At 41.8% G+C, this 19,591-nt stretch overlaps 1 protein-coding gene across 1 annotated transcript in view; it reads left to right on the top strand.

The window, feature by feature from the left end:
* The first annotated feature begins 8,364 nt into the window (after positions 1–8,364).
* bcar3 (BCAR3 adaptor protein, NSP family member) overlaps positions 8,365–19,591 on the top strand; it is a 101,250-nt gene continuing 90,023 nt past the window's right edge. Inside the window, exon 1 of the mRNA XM_045706216.2 lies at positions 8,365–8,610. The gene's annotated coding sequence lies outside the window, so the exon portion shown is untranslated. The remainder of the gene's footprint in view (positions 8,611–19,591) is intronic.

Raw genomic sequence — 19,591 nt, forward strand, 5'->3', positions numbered from 1 at the left:
ACAAAACATCTAGACGCTTGTGTTCTGTATAACTGATCTCTGTGGGGGCTTTCTCTCCTACACAGGCAAATGAAAATGGGTCCCAGACAATGTAACAGTTGTTGGGTGTTTCAGAGGGCTTATTGTGTTGTTTTGTGTGTGTCTCGTTCTTGGCTCTGCAGACGAGCAGTCTTGCCTGCCTCCTGCCATTACAACTCAACTAGATGCCCATGCCAAGCATGTCATCTGCTATGGTTACCAACAACTGACATGTAAATATTTGTAGTCCCAATTACTGTATCACACAGAGAAAGGGGTGCCTGTCGACTCACTCCCAGACTAATTACACATCGATGTTGGGTTCGTTCTGGCGCCGCAGCAGAAATCAAAGGGGATCCTGAGACACCATGCCAAATAGAGTCTCATCTTCACAAAGGGGAAAGGGTATTAAACTATGATAACAGAGTTCTTCTCTCACCAGTCTCTTGGAACATTCAGTTGAATCAGAGAACATAGCCCCATGTGAAAAATGAATTTAATTCAAATGCATTACTGCAAATAAAGCATTTGTAAATATGTTACTGTAAATATGACACACACATTGTCAATTTACTATTTATTTGGTTTTCTCTCCAAATGTATGCTTATACTGTATATCCCGTATTATCGTACACTTTTGTTCCCTTTAGTGAAAACAAAAAATCATTAGGAACTCTGGAATTAGTTTACAAGTTTACATCAGTTTGTACAATTTACACTTGTAAATGTGTAACTATATAGTTATACAGTAGCCTATCTTAAAGACGTCTTCAGAAGCTCCTGATTGAAATATATAGAGGTCCAGTTTGAATATGACCCACATCCTGATGAAACAAGAGGTAAATGATAAACCAAGGTCATATCTTAGCAAGAGCAATGGTCAGACTCAGACAGCTGAATGGGTTCTGGCTGCCAGCCCTTTATGGGGAAAGTTTAATCAACTAAGTGCTAGTAGTCTTGTCCACAGGACTGCAGAGCATTTAGTGCAAAGAATAAGGGTCAAGAGGTAAAGGTAGAATTCAGCTTAGGTGAGGATATTTAAATCCTCCACCTACCATTGTTCTTTAGCTGTGGCAGAGTGCTTCCTATTGTTATATAGCAGACCTCATGTGGTGAGTCAGAGGGAGTGACCATTGTTATGCTGATTACAGAAACAATGACTGAGCCCTAATGAAGCATTGATGACCACACCCCATATAGCTCAATATATATACTTTGTCCTAATCAATTGGACCATAGCCTACACTGTCAAAAACATTACTATTTCGATCAATCAAAAAATAAAAATACTTCAACTTGTTACAAGTAAATGAGTTCGTTTTCTCAATTGAAAAATGACATTTGTTGAAACCAAATATGATTCAATGCCAACTGTTTTACTTTTAAGTGCTTTGACATTCTATAGAAATGTAATACATTATTACATTTAGTTGTCACAATATCCTAACCAAGCATTGGCTAATTTAAAGGGATTCTCCAGTACTTTTGTAAACTTTTTGCCAGCATTTATGAAAGTAGCGCTCACGAGCCAAAAGTGGTCCCCAAAAATGGCATACTATGTCACATATGTGCATCACGTCATTGCTCTCTCTCTCTCTCTCTCTCTCTCTCTCACTCTGCTGTGGGTGCATCATGTGCATCTTGCTAGACTGGTGTCTCTTAGGGGTCTTTGGCCTGGTTTGCTAACTACCTCTCTCAAAGAGTGCAGTGTATAAAGTCAGAACATCTGCTGTCTCAGCCACTGCCTGTCACCAAGGTAGTTCCCCAAGGCTCAATCCTAGGCTCCACACTCTTCTCAATTTACATCAACAACATAGCTCAGGCAGTGCGAAGCTCTCTCATCCATTTACATGCAGATGATACAGTCTTATACTCAGTGTGCAAAAAGATTTCTCTGCCCTTAACCTTGTTCTGAACACCTCTGAAACCAATGTCATGTGGTTTGGTAAGAAGAATGCCCCTCTCCCCACTGGTGTGATTACTACCTCTGAGGGTTTAGAGCTTGAGGTAGTCACCTTATACATGTACTTGGGAGTATGGTTAGACGATACACTGTCCTTCTCTCAGCACATATTAAAGCTGCAGTCTAAGGATAAATCTAGACTTGGTTTCCTCTATCGTATTCGCTCCTCTTTCACCCCAGATGCCAAACTAACCCTGATTCAGGTGACCATCCTACCCATGCTAGATTATGGAGATGTAATTTATAGATCAGTCGGTAAGGGTGCTCTCGAACGGCTAGATGTTCTTTACCATTCGGCCATCAGATCTGCCTACAATGCTCCTTATAGGACAGGTCACTGCACTCTATACTCCTCTGTAAACTGGTCATCTCTGTATACCCGTCGCAAGACCCACTGGTTGCTGCTTATTTATAAAACTCTCTTAGGCCTCACTCCCCCCTATCTGAGATACCTACTGCAGCCCTCATCCTCCACATACAACACCCGTTCTGCCAGTCACATTCTGTTAAAGGTCCCCAAAGCACACACATCCCTGGGTCTCTCCTCTTTTCAGTTCACTGCAGCTGGCAACTGGAACAAGCTGCAAAAAACACTCAAACTGGTCAGATTTATCTCCATCTCTTAATTCAAAGACTCAATCATGGACACTCCCAATGACAGTTGTGGCTGCTTCGCGCAATGTATTGTTGTCTCTACCTCCTTGCCCTTTGTGCTGTTGTCTGACCCCAATAATGTTTGTACCATGTTTTGTGCTGCTACCGTGTTGTGCTGCTGCCATGTTTTGTTGCTACCATGTTGTGTGGTGCTACCATGCTATGTTGTTGACTTAGGTCTCTCTTTATGTAGTGTTGTGGTGTCTCTCTTGTCGTGATGTGTGTTACTCATGGTGAGGGGCTAAAGGCTCATTGGTTGAACTCGAATTGCTAGGGGGCTGGCCCATGTGGGGGTTAATGTGGGGAAAATGGTGCAGCTCAGTTTCCAAGTTTCCAGAAAAACTGTTGCTTTAAAACTAGGGATTTCGTGTTTAATTAAGGTAAGACAGTAATTCTGCTCATAGATGATGCATGTATGAAGTCAAAACGGAAGTGGTCCGATGAAGTGGAAGATGGCACATAATGGAATATGTTCCGGGATTCATTCGACGGCATTGAAGAGTATAGCACATCATACTGATCTGCTCATCTGATCATCATACTGATCTGCTCTCACACCTGTCTCCAACCACAGACAGACAGACAGACAGACAGACAGAGACAGACAGAGAGAGAGAGAGAGAGAGAGAGAGAGAGAGAGAGAGAGAGAGAGAGAGAGAGAGAGAGAGAGAGAGAGAGAGAGAGAGAGAGAGAGAGAGAGAGAGAGAGAGAGAAAAAACCGGATGAGCACCAGAGGGCGTAGCAGATGTGACATCATTAATAAGTGCATCGACAACGTCGTCCCCACAGTGACTGTACGTACACATCCCAAACAAAAGTAATGGATTACAGGCAACATATGCACTGAGCTAAAGGCTAGAGCTGCCGCTTTCAAAGAGCGGGACACTAATCCGGCACCTTTTAGGAAATCCCGTTATGCCCTCCAACGAACCATCAAACAGGCAAATCGTCAATACAGGACTAAGATCAAATCCTACTACACCAGCTCTGATGCTCGTCGGATGTGACAGGGCTTGCATACTATCACAGATTACGAAGAGAAATTTAGCTGCGAGTTTCCCATTGACGTGAGCCTACCAGATGAGTTAATGCCTTCTATGTTCGCTTCGAGGCGAGCAACACTGAACCATGCATGAGAGCACCAGCTGTTTCGGACGTAGCCAATGTGAGTAAGACCTTGACACAGTTTAACATCCACAAGGCCGCAGGGCCAGACGGATTTCCAGGACATTTACGTAGACCATGCGCTGACCAGCTGGCGAGTGTCTTTACTGCCATTTTCAACCTCTCCCTGAACCAGTCTGTAATACCTACATGTTTCAAGCAGACCACAATAGTCCCTGTGCCCATGAACGCCAAGGTAACCTTCCTACCGCACCGTAGCACTCACATCTGTAGCCATGAAATGCTTTGAAAGGCTGGTCATGGCTCACATCAACGCCATCATCCCAGAAACCCTGGACCCACTCCAATTTGCATAACGCCCCAACAGATCCACAGATGACGCAATCTCTATTGCACTCCACACTGCCCTTTCCCACCTGGACAAGAAGGACACCCATGTTAGAATACTGTTAATTTAATACAGCTCAGTGTTCAACACCATAGTGCCCTCCAGGCTTATCACTAAGCTAAGGACCCTGGGACTGGATCCTGGACTTCTTGACAGGCCGCCCCCAGGTGGTGAGGGTAGACAACAACACATCCGCCAAGCTAACCCTCAACACGGGGGCCCCTCAGGGTTGAATGCTTAGTCTCCTCCTGTACTCCCTGTTCACCCACGACTGTGTGGACACACACGACTCCAACACCATCAATTTGCATCCTGTAGCACTAATTCCAAAATGTTTTAGGACACTGTAAAGTCCGTGGAGAATAAGAGCCCATCCTTTCAGCTGCCCACTGCACTGAGGCTAGGAAACACTGTTACCACCAATAAATCTACGATAATCGATCATTTCAATAAGCATTTTTCTACGGCTGGCCATGCTTTCCACCTGGCTACCCCTACCAACAGCTCAGCACACCCTGCAGCAACTTGCCCAAGCCCCCCCCCCCCCCCCCCCCCCCCCGCTTCTCCTTCACCCAGATCCAGACAGCTGATGTTCTGAAAGAGCTGCAAAATCTGGATCCCTACAAATCAGCTGGGCTAGACAATCTGGACCCTCTCTTTCTAAAATTATCTGCCAAAATTGTTGCAACCCCTATTACTAGCCTGTTCAACATCTCTTTCGTATTGTCTGAGATCCCCAACGATTGGAAAGCTGCCGTGGTCATCCCCCTCTTCAAAGGGGGAGACACTCTAGACCCAAACTGCTGTAGACCTATAACCATTCTGCCCTGCCTTTCTAAAATCTTTTAAAGCCAAGTTAACAAACAGATCAACGACCATTTCGAATCCCACCGTACCTTCTCCACTATGTAATCTGGTTTCCGAGCTGGTCATGGGTGCACCTCAGCCACACTCAAGGTCCTAAATGATATCATAACCGCCATCGATAAAAGACAGTACTGTGCAGCCGTCTTCATCGACCTGGCCAAGGCTTTCGACTCTGTCAATCACCGCATTCTTATCGGCAGACTCAATAGCCTTGGTTTCTCAAATGACTGCCTCGCCTGGTTCACCAACTACTTCTCAGACAGAGGTCAGTGTGTCAAATCGGAGGGCCTGTTGTCCGGACCTCTGGCAGTCTCTTTGGGGGTGCCACAGGGTTCAATTCTCGGGCCGACTGCTGGTGATTCTCTGATCCAGCTCTACGCAGACGACACCATTCTGTATACATCTGGCCCTTCTTTGGACACTGTGTTAACAAACCTCCAAATGAGCTTCAATGCCATACAACACTCCTTCTGTGGCCTCCAACTGCTTTTAAATGCTAGAAAAACTAAATGCATGCTCTTCAACCGATTGTTGCCCGCAACCGCCCGCCCGACTAGCATCACTACTCTGGACGGTTCTGACTTAGAATATGTGGACAACTACAAATACCGAGGTGTCTGGTTAGACTGTAAACTCTCCTTCCAGACTCACATCAAACATCTCCAATCCAAAATTAAATCTAGAATCGGCTTCCTATTTCGCAACAAAGCCTTCTTCACTTATGCTGCCAAACATACCCTCGTAAAACTGACTATCCTACCAATCCTTGACTTCGGCGATGTCATTTACAAAATAGACTCCAACACTCTACTCAGCAAACTGGATGTAGTCTATCACAGTGCCATCCGTTTTGTCACCAAAGCCCAATATACAACCCAACACTGCGACCTGTATGCTCTCGTTGGCAGGCACTCACTACATATTTGTCACCAAACCCACTGGCTCCAGGTCATCTATAAGTCTTTGCTAGGTAAAGCCCCGCCTTATCTCAGCTCACTGGTCACCATAGCAACACCCTCCCGTAGCACGCGCTCCAGCAGGTATATTTCACTGGTCATCCTCAAAGCCAACACTTACTTTGGCCACCTTTCCTTCCAGTTTTCTGCTGCCAATGACTGGAACGAATTGCAAAAATCACTGAAGCTTGAGTCTTATATCTCCCTCTCTAACTTTTAAGCATCAACTGTCAGAGCAACTTACCGATCACTGCACCTGTACATTGCCAATTTGTAAATAGCACACCCAACTACCTCATCCCCATATTGTTATTTATCTTTTTGCTCTTTTGCACCCCAGTAGCTCTACTTGCACATCATCATCTGCACATCTATCACTCCAGTGTTAATGCTAAATTGTAATTATTTTGCCTCTATAGCCTATTTATTGCCTTACCTCCCTACTCTTCTATATTTGCACACATTGTGTTATTGACTGTACGTTTGTTAATGTGTAACTCTGTGTTGTTTTTGTCACTTTGCTTTATCTTGGCCAGGTTGCAGTTGTAAATGAGAACTTGTTCTGAACTGGCCTACCTGGTTAAATAAAGGTGAAATAAATAAATAAATAATTATGTTGATGAGGACGGTGGTAGGCCTGATCACCGATGATGATGAGACAGCGTATAGGGAGGAGGTCAGAGACCTGGCAGTGTGGTGCCAGGACAACAACGTCTCTCACAATGCGAGCAAGACAAAGGAGCTGATCATGGACTACAGGAAAAGGAGGGCTGAGCACGTCCCCATTCACATCTGTAGTGGATCCGGTTGAGAGCTTCAAGTTCCTTGGTGTCCACATCACTAAGGACCTATCATGGTCCAAACACACCAAGACAGTCGTGAAGAGGGTACAACAATGCCTATTCCCTGCACAGGGAGGAAAATAAATGATGAAAGAAATAAATAATAATGAAAGAAATAAATAAATCATTCTCTCTACTATTATTCTGACATTTCACATTCTTAAAATAAAGTGGTTATCCTAACTGACCTAAGACAGGGGATTTTTACTAGGATTAAATGTCAGGAATTGTGAAAAACTGAGTTAAAATGTATTTGTCTAAGGTGTATGTAAACTTCCGACATCAACTGTACATGTACATATTACCTCAATTACCTCTATTAACCCAAATCCCTGCACATTGACTCGGCACGTGTACCCCTTGTATATAGCCTCGTTATTACTATTTTATTGAGTATTTTTCCTTTAGTTTATTTAGCAAATGTTTCATACTTACTTTTTAAAAACTCTGCATTGGTTAAGGGCTCGTAAGTAAGGATTTGACAGTAAGGTTGTATTTGCAGCATGTGACAAATAAAATGTGATTTGATTTGAACTACACATTGACACATCCAGCCCAAAGCAGGAGGTTTAAAAAATACTTAATAGTTGCCACATTTCAGGACGATGTCTTTACATTAGAAACCTTATCAGGCCCTTTAGTATCACATGCACGTATGCAAGTATCATTACATATTCTGGCAGTGTACAATAATACCTTTAAATGATGAAAATAATAGACACATTAACTGGTTCTGACTAAAGGGAGTACAGCTACGACTGTAAGTGACTTTTTCTTAGCAGGTTATGAGAATTTAAGCTACAGTTAGGATCATTAACATGGCAGGTTAGGAAACTTAAATAAGGTTAGGAAAATGTATATTGTAAGGGTTATTTTAAACACCCCTAATCAACGAAAAGTCATGCCCTTTCATAACTACTCCCTCTAGTCACTACCACATTAACTTGACTGACGTTCACTTTCATGGGTTGGCAAAAAGAATAAACGAAGAATAGCCATGCCCCCAACAAACCCCCAACAAACCCCCAAATATTATTATAGTATGCATTACCCCACCGCTATTCAATGCGCATGCGCATAGAGTGTTGAAAGCAGTTTAGAAGCTTTCATTTCAATTTTTAAAATCACATGGATCTTGTTATTTGATTTCAGACAAATTTAATAGAATAGGTTGAATGAACCAAAGTGTAATTTTAAATTATTCCAATCAGTAAAAGCACGTTAGATTAACAACCGCATTTTCCCACTTTCTAGTGTGTAGCCTGTGCAAAATGTCTGGCAAGTGACAATGGATTTAGTTTTACTGAGAGGGGCAGTTAGATGTGATGATGGCATGTCATTGATGTTATTTTGTCATCTGTAAAAGGTGGCAATTGTAAACACATAGCCTAAACTGATTCAGAGAGGCAGAACACTGGCAGGTTAGCGGCCGTATGAATGGAATGTGGATGAAGAGCAATCGACAGCAGAGCGCATGAAGAGCTCCCAGCGCGGCGCGGCAGCGAAAGTGAGATCAAGCGGCATGCAGTTGCAACCTGAAGCCCAGTCAGTGTAGATTGGAGTTGGCATTTGCTGCTGTTATCTCGGTAGCATCAAACCTGACCTTTTATCCACTGGCCTGCATCTTTGAGGTATGTGCACTCCACAGGTTTTCTGTCTCCCAAAGGGCGATATGGTTATCCACCTGGTAAAGAAAGAGACACTTTTCTCATAAAAGAATTCAACTCTACTCTTCAACTACTCTTTTCGGACTGCTCTTGTGTTTTGGATTGCCTTAAATTTCTCGAGTATTTCAAGGTACGTTGTGTGTTTATTTCTAAGGCTGTCCTTCAAGTGTGCATGATGAACGTGTGTTAATCAAATGAAATAGAATGCGGGACATTTGTTTATTTTATTTTAGAATTTTTGATGCTGCAATGTACTTGCAATGTACTTTTAGAAAATATTCATTCAAAATGTGTTTTGTGGGGAATTATTCATTCCACATGCACCTGCTCATGTTGTAGCATGGCATGAGGTTAGAAGCTACACATGTAAAGTCCTGACTCCTGTGATTAAATTGCAGGGTGATGTGTGCTCACCTGCATCCCACAAGAATGTTAGACAAATTATGTAAATGATAGGACAGAACACATCACCTTTTCATAAGGATTTTCTGTAACCATTATGATATAAACAAACTGTAATCCTTGACATCATGTATGGTCATAGGGGAGAGTGGGGTAAGGAGAACCAAAGGGGCAAGTTGAGCCACCCTTGTTTCTAGGAAACCATACACAAAATTAGTAATTTGAGTCTTCGAAGGAAGAAACCACATGGAAAAAGTTGGAAGCAAGTTAGGTCCAAAAAACACATTTATTGTGTTAAGAGGTTTCCTGATGCTTGTATTTAAACCAAAGTAGATTATTTTAAGATTGTTCGATGCATCAGTTGGGGTCTCTATAAGCTTCAATATTAGGTCCTAAATATAGCATGAAAATGTATCCTTGTAGCTGTGTGGGCTAATATAGTCAAGATGTTTGCCTTGGGGTAAGTTGAGCCAATGACCATGGGGTAAATTGAGCCAATGGTTGAGCCAATGGCAAGTTGAGCAAACTGAAGTGTTTTGGCATTATGCAAGGCAACAACAGGGCCTGGCCTATGTTAAAATTGTTTAAAAAAGTACAAAGTGTTTGTCAGGTGTTAAGCCTGTGTTAAAATATATTTAAAATGATTAAAAGACAAAAAAGCGATTGTGATTGTGTTGAGGGAAGTGGTAATATTTAATTCAGTACAGACATTTTGAGGCAGCTTCATTTAGGGCTCAATTTACGCCATATCCGGGGTAAGTTGTGCCAAGAGACCACTTTTTTCGACAAGCAAAGTTTTAAAAACTTTAATATTTACATGAATTCATATTATTTTCCAGGGATACACAACATCCTGAAATATATGTAGATATCATCTTTGTTAGAACAAATACTATATTTCCCTTGATGGAGTGATGCTGAATGTAAAAAATGGCTCAACCTACTCCACTCTCCCCTAAATCTGTTTATCAAGATGCCTTAAGAAAAAAATGTAAAACATTAGGGGGACCTTACAAGAGAATTTCAATTTGCCATGGACAATACATAGTGTTTTTATGCTTGGCTGTTTTTATTCTTCTCCCTAGGGGGCATCACTGTGGAGAGAGTGAAAATCACCTGGTGCATTGACATTAGTACCATGTCTTCTTCATAAGCCCAGTCATGCAGAGTTAACATAGAAAGATCTCTGCCACAGTACCAATAAGCCACCTCTGATCCCAAGGTCTCCTGTCATCCTCATGTTCATATGTTTGGTACAGGGACCTTGTATCAGTCCAGACATGAGAGCCAGAAGTGCAAATCTCTCCAAATTAAAGAAATTTGATATTTCTCACTGGAAGGCACGTGGATGCCAGGGGGACTGAGGAATGGGTTATTACCGTCCTGGATGTAATTTCAGGAGACAGAGACCTGAGCCCCTTCTGGCAGTGTTTAGGAGCTAACCACACCACAGTACTGCAGAATGTTGAGGGCTTTACATGTGGCACACGGCATCATGCCTTGGCACGATGGGGAGGCTGGCGGGCAGGCGACTGAAGAGATTTTGCTCTTCCACACTGCTCCCACAGCTTTCACACTCACAGCTCCACAGGATGCTGTCAACTGAACTATCTCAATTCTTTCCCCCCAACGTGGTGAGGATTTGAAGTTATGCAGTAGTCAAGAGATGTGTAATGATAACTGTTGAGGAACATGTTCCCTCGGAACTTCTGAACTGAATCATTTGAGGCATGCTCAGGGAGAAGACAAATCAAGAAACATGGCATTTGACTTTAAAAAACAACACATTACATAAAAAGCTAAACTGAATTGTGTCTTATTGGTCCTTTCGCTTTATTTCATACGACTGTACTAGTGACTTTGGCTTGTCATTCACCCACAACTACTGCCAGTGTTAACACAAACATTGCTATGTTTTTATTTAACCTTTATTTAACTAGGCAAGTCAGTTAAAAACAAATTCTTATTTACAATGACGGTCTACCCCGGCCATGTTTAGTGGACATCATTCTAATTTTACTCAAACTTAATTCAATAAAACAATTGTAGACCTTGCACCAGCAGAGGAAGTCATACCAAATGCAGTGGTGGAAAAAGTACAATTGTCATACTTGAGTAAAAGTAGATACCTTAATAGAAAATGACTCAAGTAAAAGTCAAAGTCACCCAGTAAAATACTACTTAAGTAAAAGTCTAAAAGTCTTTGGTTCTAAATATACTTAAGTAAAAGTCTTAAAGCATTTGGTTTTACATATACTTAAGTATCAAAAGTAAAAGTATAAATCATTTAAAATTCCTTATATTAAGCAAATCAGACGGCACCATTTAACATTTTTACATTTTACATTTTAGTCATTTAGCAGACGCTCTTATCCAGAGCGACTTACAGTAGTGAGTGCATACATTTCATACATTTTTCCCGTACTGGTCCCCCGTTTTTATTTTACGTATAGCCAGGGGCACACTCCAACACTCAGACATCATTTACAAACTAAGCATTTGTGTTTAGTGAGTCTGCAAGATCAGAGGCAGGAGGGATGATGTTCTCTTGATAAGTGTGTGAATTGGACCATTTTTCTCTCCTGATAAGCATTCAAAATGTAACTAGTACTTTTGGGTGTCAGGGAAAATGTATGGAGTAAAAAGTACATTCTTGTCTTTAGGAATGTAGTGAATTAAAAGTGAAAGTTGTCCAAAATATAAAGAGAAAGTGCAGATACCCAGAAAAACGACTTAAGTAGTACTTTAAAGTATTTTTACGGAAGTACTTTACACCACTGACCAAAGTTAGGGTCACATTGTGAGTTCTCTAATGCTTCTCCATTGCTGCCAAGTGCATTCAGCATTTTTCTACCCTCTGCTGTTTGAGACTGTCAATCTGTCTGGGACTGAGCCTAGCTTTCTAACGGAGGAGGGTTGGTTGTTTAGCAACAAAACTGACGTGTGCTCATCTATGGGGCAAAATAGTCGAGGTTGGCTTAGATTTTTGACAACATGTAAACTATATTTTGTCTCCATATTTATTGAAAAAATGTATACATTTGCACAATGAGCACATGTTGTCTCTCAAATACATTGTTACAGTTGTTTGTTAGCTAGCTAGCACATTTTTTTGTTGTTGCCATATTAGCATTGACATGAAATCAGTCAAAACACCTCCAAACAAGACACCCCACTGGGCGCACACAGGTTGAATCTATGTTGTTTCCACATAATTTCAACGAAATTACACGGAACCAACGTGGAATAGACGTTGAATTAACGTCTGTTCCCAGTGGGATGGTATCAAGAACAAGATAAAACTAGCTGAAACGAGCCACCTAAAGTTTCCCACATGGCAGCTTCTTGTCATTGTTGCTAGCTATCTGCCCATTCAGAATCATAACAACGCACGGCTTCATCGATGTGGGTGCATCATTTTCATGACGTTGTCAGCCAACCCGTCTATAGATGTAATGTTTTTGTTAGAAACTTAAAAATCTCATGAGGATAACCAACAATTTAGACATTTGAAACCCAGAAGACCTTAAGAAAAGTATATACGGACAAAAGTAAATCTTTCTGAATAGCCAGGTTCTTGACATGGAGCCCTTTTTGTTGACTTTAGCTGATATTGGCAGCTCATAAAGGGATTTCATGGACCCACAGTAAAATAGGACATGGGAAACAGGGCTATATGGCTCTGTTTTTATCATTATCTTTGACCTTTGGTAATCCCTTAGAACCTCTATGGCCTTCAGCCTCAGTATTGACATAGAGTTGCAGAGTTTTCCTGTTTGGAGTTGAGGACGGACCCGTTACCAAACTGAAAAGGAAAATAACATGTGAGTGTTTGGACTTTTACAGCACAACTTGACCCAGATTACTCCGGTGTATAGTCTGGGTTTGTGTATTAGCATTGATGCTATACTGGAAAATATGCATCATATGTGTTTGAATGGTTAACTGTGTGATACATGGGACCATGTCAAGGGTTGGGGTTAGGAATCCAAAGCCAGTGTACTGGGAGTGTTCCAGGCCTAACTCATCAGCACAGTCATATGTACTGATGGGTGCAAACTCTCTCCTTCAGTCAGGACTAAGTCTTCCAATAGTGTTTACAGTACACTACAAACCTGACATACCAGCGCTATCTAACAGCATGTCAGAGACGATGAGTCAAGTCAGAGAATGTGGTGAGCTGTCATGGCCTTAATGCCACGGCTCAGGCATGGCAGGCACACCAGGGAGAAAACCCACCTCCGCTTGGCTCTGCTTCCTTGTGAAATGTTGCTCTATTACACGAGCCTCTACCATAGAGCTATGAACTGGCAGATTACGGGTAATGGCCAGTTCTGGGTACTTCATGTCCAGAACTCCAGATCAAGTGCACTGATTTCAGGAGACTTGGACCAGAACTCTCAACCACTGCATAATGCTGATAGTAAATCTTCTGCAGTGCACTGCACATGGATGACATCTCTCAGACAGGTTCAGTGTCAGTACTGAATGGGTCATGCTAAATGACTGCCAATATCTAAATCAAGTCCCTCCATCTCTCCAGCCTTGATTGATATCAGGTTACTGTTGGAGATAACAGCTGACCTGGCTGGTACAGTCCCTGACTAAAGGCTTGACAAGTGGCTCTTGGTCAATACTGTCTATTCAAAGATATGACATCACCCCTTATGTAATGGGCTCAGTTTAGTAGAGCTTTGTACAGTCATTTCTTTGTAACAAGAAACTTAAGGACTGTGTTTGGAGCTACAGTACCAGTCAAATTTCTACATTGTAGAATAATAGTGAAGACATAAAAACTATGAAATAACACATATGGAATCATGTAGTAACCCAAAAAAGTGTTAAACAAATCAAAATATATTTTAGATTCTTCAAAATAGCCACCCCTTGATGACAGCTTTTGCACACTCTTGGCATTCCCTCAACCAGCTTCACCTGGAATGCTTTTCCAACAGTCTTGAGTTCCTACATATGCTGAGCACTTGTTGGCTGCTTTTCCTTCACTCTGCGGTCCAACTCATCCGAAACCATCTCAATTGGGTTGAGGTCAGGTGATTGTGGAGGTCAGGTCATCTGATGCAGCACTCCATCACTCTCCTTCTTGGTCAAATATCCCTTACACAGCCTGGAGGTGTGTTGGGTCATTGTCCTGTTGAAAAACAAATGATAGTCCCACTTAGCGCAAACCAGATGAGAAGGCGTATCACTGCACAATGCTGTTGTAACCATGCTGGTTAAGTGTGCCTTGAATTCGAAATAAATCACTGAGAGTGTCAGCAGCAAAGCACCCCCACACCATCACACCTCCTCCTCCATGCTTCAAGGTGGGAACCACACATGCGAAGATCCTCCATTAATCTACACTGTGGTTAGAACCAAAAATCTCAAATTTGGACTCATCAGACCAAAGTACAGATTTCCACCGGTCTAATGTCCATTGAGCGTGTTTTTTGGCCCAAGCAAGTCTCTTCTTCTTATTGGTGTCCTTTAGTAGTGTTTTCTGTATACCACCCCTACCTTATCCCAACACAACTGATTGGCTCAAACGCATTAAGAAGGAAAGAAATTCCACAAAAGAACTGTCACTTTGAAGAATCTCAAATATAAAATATCTTTTGATTTGTTTAACACTTTTTTGCTTACTACATGATTCCATATGTGTTATTTCATAGTTATGTCCTCACTGTTATTCTACGATGTAGAAACTAGTAAAAATAAAGAAAAACCCTTGAATGAGTAGGTGTGTCCAAACTTTTGACTGGTACTGTATATCTATCTATATACATGTTTTTTAATATTATTTTTTGCTGCAGCACCTGTACTTCCCGCAACTATGCTAATAGGCAAACTTTAAGACAGGCTACTGTGGAGTTTGGAGGATTATTGAGTTCACATTTTCCTAGCACTTTAAACACTATACCGGTTCTGACAACATGCTTTGTCCAGTGTTCCTCGATTCCCTCCCTTCATGTCTTCAATGACTCACACCTGATGATGCAGTGTATTGCGTCATGTACTGCTATATACTGTAGCTGGGCAAGTGGCCACTATTTGATATCCCCCCATTGTTTGGTATTATTACCATGCAAGCCTGTTGCCGGCCTCTGCTCTACATCATCTGTTGTTGGGTGGAAACACCAGTCGGGTGGATTTTATATGGCCCTCATTTCCTTAACTCCTTCCCTAGACCTAAACATACACTGAGGTCCTAGTGCCTCAGTGCAGGCCATTCATGTCCCTCCAGATGGTTCTATTCAGAGCTGGCCTAAATATCCCTCCCAAAGCTGTCTGTGTGGGGATGTGCTGGAACACCTTACCATAGAGGCTACAAGCCTGACTCTGGACACCTATTGTTCTCAGCAGAAAAGAAGCAGACAATTCTACTATGAGTCTTCTCTTCTCAGAGCTGGGGCCAAATCACACACAGACAAACACACATATCCCTCCAGTAAAATAATACAAATACTTAGGATAAACTCAGGTTAACAACAGCATGTCTTGACAGTATCATTGGATATGAAAATAATGTATTATATCCAGCCATAACTCTATACAGACTAATTAAGTACACCAGGTTAAGATGGGCATTTCTGTTGATCTGGAGAGAATATGAATCTGGAGAGAATCAGGAGAGAATAAGAAAAAATGAATCTCTTCTGAAACAATGGGTCTGTTCTGTTCAGTGGTCATAGCTCCAGATTCCTAAGGGCCAGATGTCTACAGTACTGTACTAGTGGAAGCCCGGGAGGCCGCTATGAATGGTACAATGCAGAGAAACAGCACCAGAGCACTGTTGATTAACGTAAACATCCTGCTTGCGTGTGTGTGTGTGTGTGCACATGTGGATGGTGATTACCATGACAACATTGAGTGTGTTAGATCAGAGTGTGCGGTCCACCACTGTACATCACTGGTGCCGAGCTCCCTGCCATACAGGACTCTATACCAGGCGATATCAGAAGAAGGCCCTACAAATTATCAAAGACTCCAGCCACACAAGTCATAGACTGTTCTCTTTGCTACCACACGGCAAGCGCTGCACCAAGTCTGGAACCAACAGCACCCTGAACAGCTTCTATCCCCAAGCTATAAGACTGCTAAATAGTTAACCAAATAGCTACCTGGACTATCTGCATTGATGCTGTTCAGGGTGCTGAACACTGCTACTGCTTATTATCTATCCTCTTGCCTAGTCATTACTCATAGTATATTTATTCCTCGTGTTATTATTTTTCTCTCTGCATTGTTGGGAAGGGACCATAAGTAAGCATTTCACTGTTAGTCTACACCTGTTGTTCAAGAAGCATGTGACAAATAACATTTGATTTGATTTGACCACTGAGATACAAACATTGTCTTAGGCAACGTGTTGACAGAGTTGGGATCAGATAAGGAATTCAATCAGCATTGATAGGAATTCCAATACTTTACTCTCTATAGGGCTCCCGAGTGGCACAGTGGTCTAAGAGGTCCGAATCCAGGCTGAATCACATCCAGCCATGATGGGGAGTTCCATAGGGCGGCACGCAATTGGCCCAGCATCGTCCGGGTTTGGCCGTGGTAGGCCGTCATTGTAAATAAGAATTTGTTGTTAACTGACTTGCCTAGTTAAATAAATAAAAAATCCACATCAGAGAAATGGCATGTGTGAGCTTGTATGTGTTCTACAGCTGTTCTGCCTCTCTCATTGAGAGAGGCATGCTAATCATCATTGGTGGTTCAAAGGACCCTTTCTAGGGAAATATATTCTAATACAGGATAAAAACTGTATTCCCACATAGGATTCTTGCAGTCAGCTTTATAGTCACATGCATAATGTAACCTGGCACATTCTACAGTAGAGTGACTGCTTATAGCTCAATGTGCCAACTCTCAGCAACTGCTGATTTTTGTTTCCTAAATACTTAAAACCAGTTGGAAGTCATTATCTTTAATTGCAACTTTTGCCAGAACGACTGCATTCATCTGTGTCACGTCAATACTAAATAGTTTCATGACTTAGACACAACCGATATCTGTGAAACAGTTTAGCTTCCTTCCCTCTCCTCGCCCCTACCTGGGCTCGAACCAGGGACCCTCTGCACACATCGACAACAGTCACCCTCAAAGCACCGTTACCCATCGCTCCACAAAAGCCACGGCCCTTGCAGAGCAAGGGAAATAACTACTTCAAGGTCTCAGAGCAAGTGACGTCACCAATTGAAACGCTATTAGCTCGCACCCCGCTAACTAGCTAGCCATTTCACACCGGTTACATCTGCATACTGACTGGTGCAGACCTAGGGCTCTATTTTCGGCTGGCGTTAAGCCAGCTCAATTGTCAAACGCACGCTCATTTGCAATTTCAACATGTTAAAGCTGGCACTCTTTTATTTTCTAACCCCTGCCCCAAGATTGGTAATTTACCTGTTTTATATGAGCTTGCTTGCGATGAGGTGGGAGCAGTGGCAATATCTGAGGCGTGTCCTTTAAAAACGTGCTCCAAAGTGCCCATTTCAGAATGCGCTGGTGGGGATATTTATGACCAACCAAAAGCTGATCTTAAGACTCATTCACATTACCCCATTAGTACTCCATTACGTTGCGCCAGTTGTCTTGCATTTCAACAGAGACGTCCACAATGGAGTGAAAACGCAATGCCCCCTTGCGTTTGAAGGCTCCGTTGCTAGACAGACACCTCGTACATTGACATTTTTCAAACTTAGCGTTGTCTTCAGTTCATCAAGAGTCCGTCGAAAAACAGAGAAGAAGATATGTGGTTTTCAGTGATGGCTTAATGGGATAGCTAGCAACTTGTAAACAATTATCCAAGTGAATACTATTTTAATAGTAATGTTAAATAATAAATATTTGCTGTTAAGCCAGTTATAGCATACTGTATGACTGTAGCCTCCTGTTGAAGATTATTGTGATGGTAATGACGTTTGTTTTTAATGATAATTGTTAGGTGGAGGTTGCTAGCTACAATGGTATCTTCAACCTAGCTTAGCTTTTAGCAAGCTGGCGACCTATGCTATTTAAATTGTAGTATCAATCCACGCTGGTCTAGGAGGAGATAATTCTGAACCACCAGCCGAATTGCAAAGACCGTTAACAACCTACAGAACTTGAGACAAACACATGCAGTATTAAGCCATGGAAATGCCTTGATTGGCCAGTGAGTGGCCAAGCCATCACACCGACAACTTGCTTGTTCATCAAAACCCAGCCCTTTCACACTACCGGCAGTTAGTGCAAGCTAGTTTGACTTGCAACAAGTTAGAGAAACAAGTTGAGGAAAAAGTAACAAAACAAAACATGTTTTATTATTACCTGAAACAATATATTTATCCTGTCTCGAATTAAAAGTCATATTTTGCAATCTCCCAAAATAAATGCAATCTCTGATGAAAGACATGCTCTCCTCCATCATGTGTTACAAACACTACACTTGTTCGTTCCGTAGCGGGACAAGACTCCATGAAGATGACGTACTCAGTAATGAAATGAAATACGCTCCGATGTGATCGGGGCATTAGAGGTAACATCACAGATAGAACAATAGAGTTTAGTTACAGAAAAAATCTTTGGTAACACTGTTGGTTATGGCATGGATTTTACAGCGGAAGTGCAGCCTATCCAGCCGTGACACACATTGCCCATATGCACATGGAACAAGAGATATGTGTTTTTTGTGCCCATAAATCTCATATTTAGAAACATAAAAAATGGAATGTTTTTTTCCATTTGTTTCATTTGATTAAAAAACCAAGCATAGCCGCCCTCTGAAAGGCAGTTTGTTTTTGGCATACCCAATGCATTCGCCAAGTAGTCAAGACTATCAATAAAGGGTTTAGCTCGTGAGACTGATTTTATAAAGCAGTCTCACAAGCTTTAAGCTTTATTCAAAGATTTGGCAGCAGCAAACAGTGACATCCCCTTTTTATCTATGTAGGCTATTACATTATTTTAGCCAGCTTCTGTTATTATTTTGGATGTGCATAAAAACCCCTCCATATCGGCTATATGCCATGAAATGAGAGGTTTAAAAAATCCATTGACATTCATAATTACAAACATTCAAGTTATTTTCCTGTAATAATTGCTTGTTTTCCGGCTACCCTTACCCTACTATAACGGAAGCTGGTTCAACAACAATGCATCTGGTGTCTTTCTTATCCTGGCCATTCATTAGCCAAGGAGCCTATCCATAAAATATTTCTAATGGTCTACTCGTGAGGCTTTTGCCGAATTGCATTATTCACATAGGCCTACCTGCAGTCCATACGCCATTCGGCTTGTATCCATCCGCATTTCCAAAGAGCGCCTTTTGTCCGGTTACCAAAGACACTCTCCTCCAAACATTGGCTATTCAAATGTTTCAGTCCTATAATGGCATGTCAATGGTAGGCCTAAGCTATACAGTGGGGCAAAAAAGTATTTAGTCAGCCACCAATTGTGCAAGTTCTCCCACTTAAAAAGATGAGAGAGGGCTGTAATTTTCATCATAGGTACACTTCAACTATGACAGACAAAATGAGAAGAAAAAAAATCCAGAAAATCACATTGTAGGATTTTTAATGAATTTATTTGCAAATTATGGTGGAAAATAAGTATTTGGTCAATAACAAAAGTTTATCTCAATACTTTGTTATATACCCTTTGTTGGCAATGACACAGGTCAAACGTTTTCTCTAAGTCTTCACAAGGTTTTCACACACTGTTGCTGG

The sequence above is a fragment of the Salmo salar genome, chromosome 23, assembly GCF_965601325.2.
Source record: "Salmo salar chromosome 23, fSalSal1, whole genome shotgun sequence".
Classification (NCBI taxonomy): domain Eukaryota; kingdom Metazoa; phylum Chordata; class Actinopteri; order Salmoniformes; family Salmonidae; genus Salmo; species Salmo salar.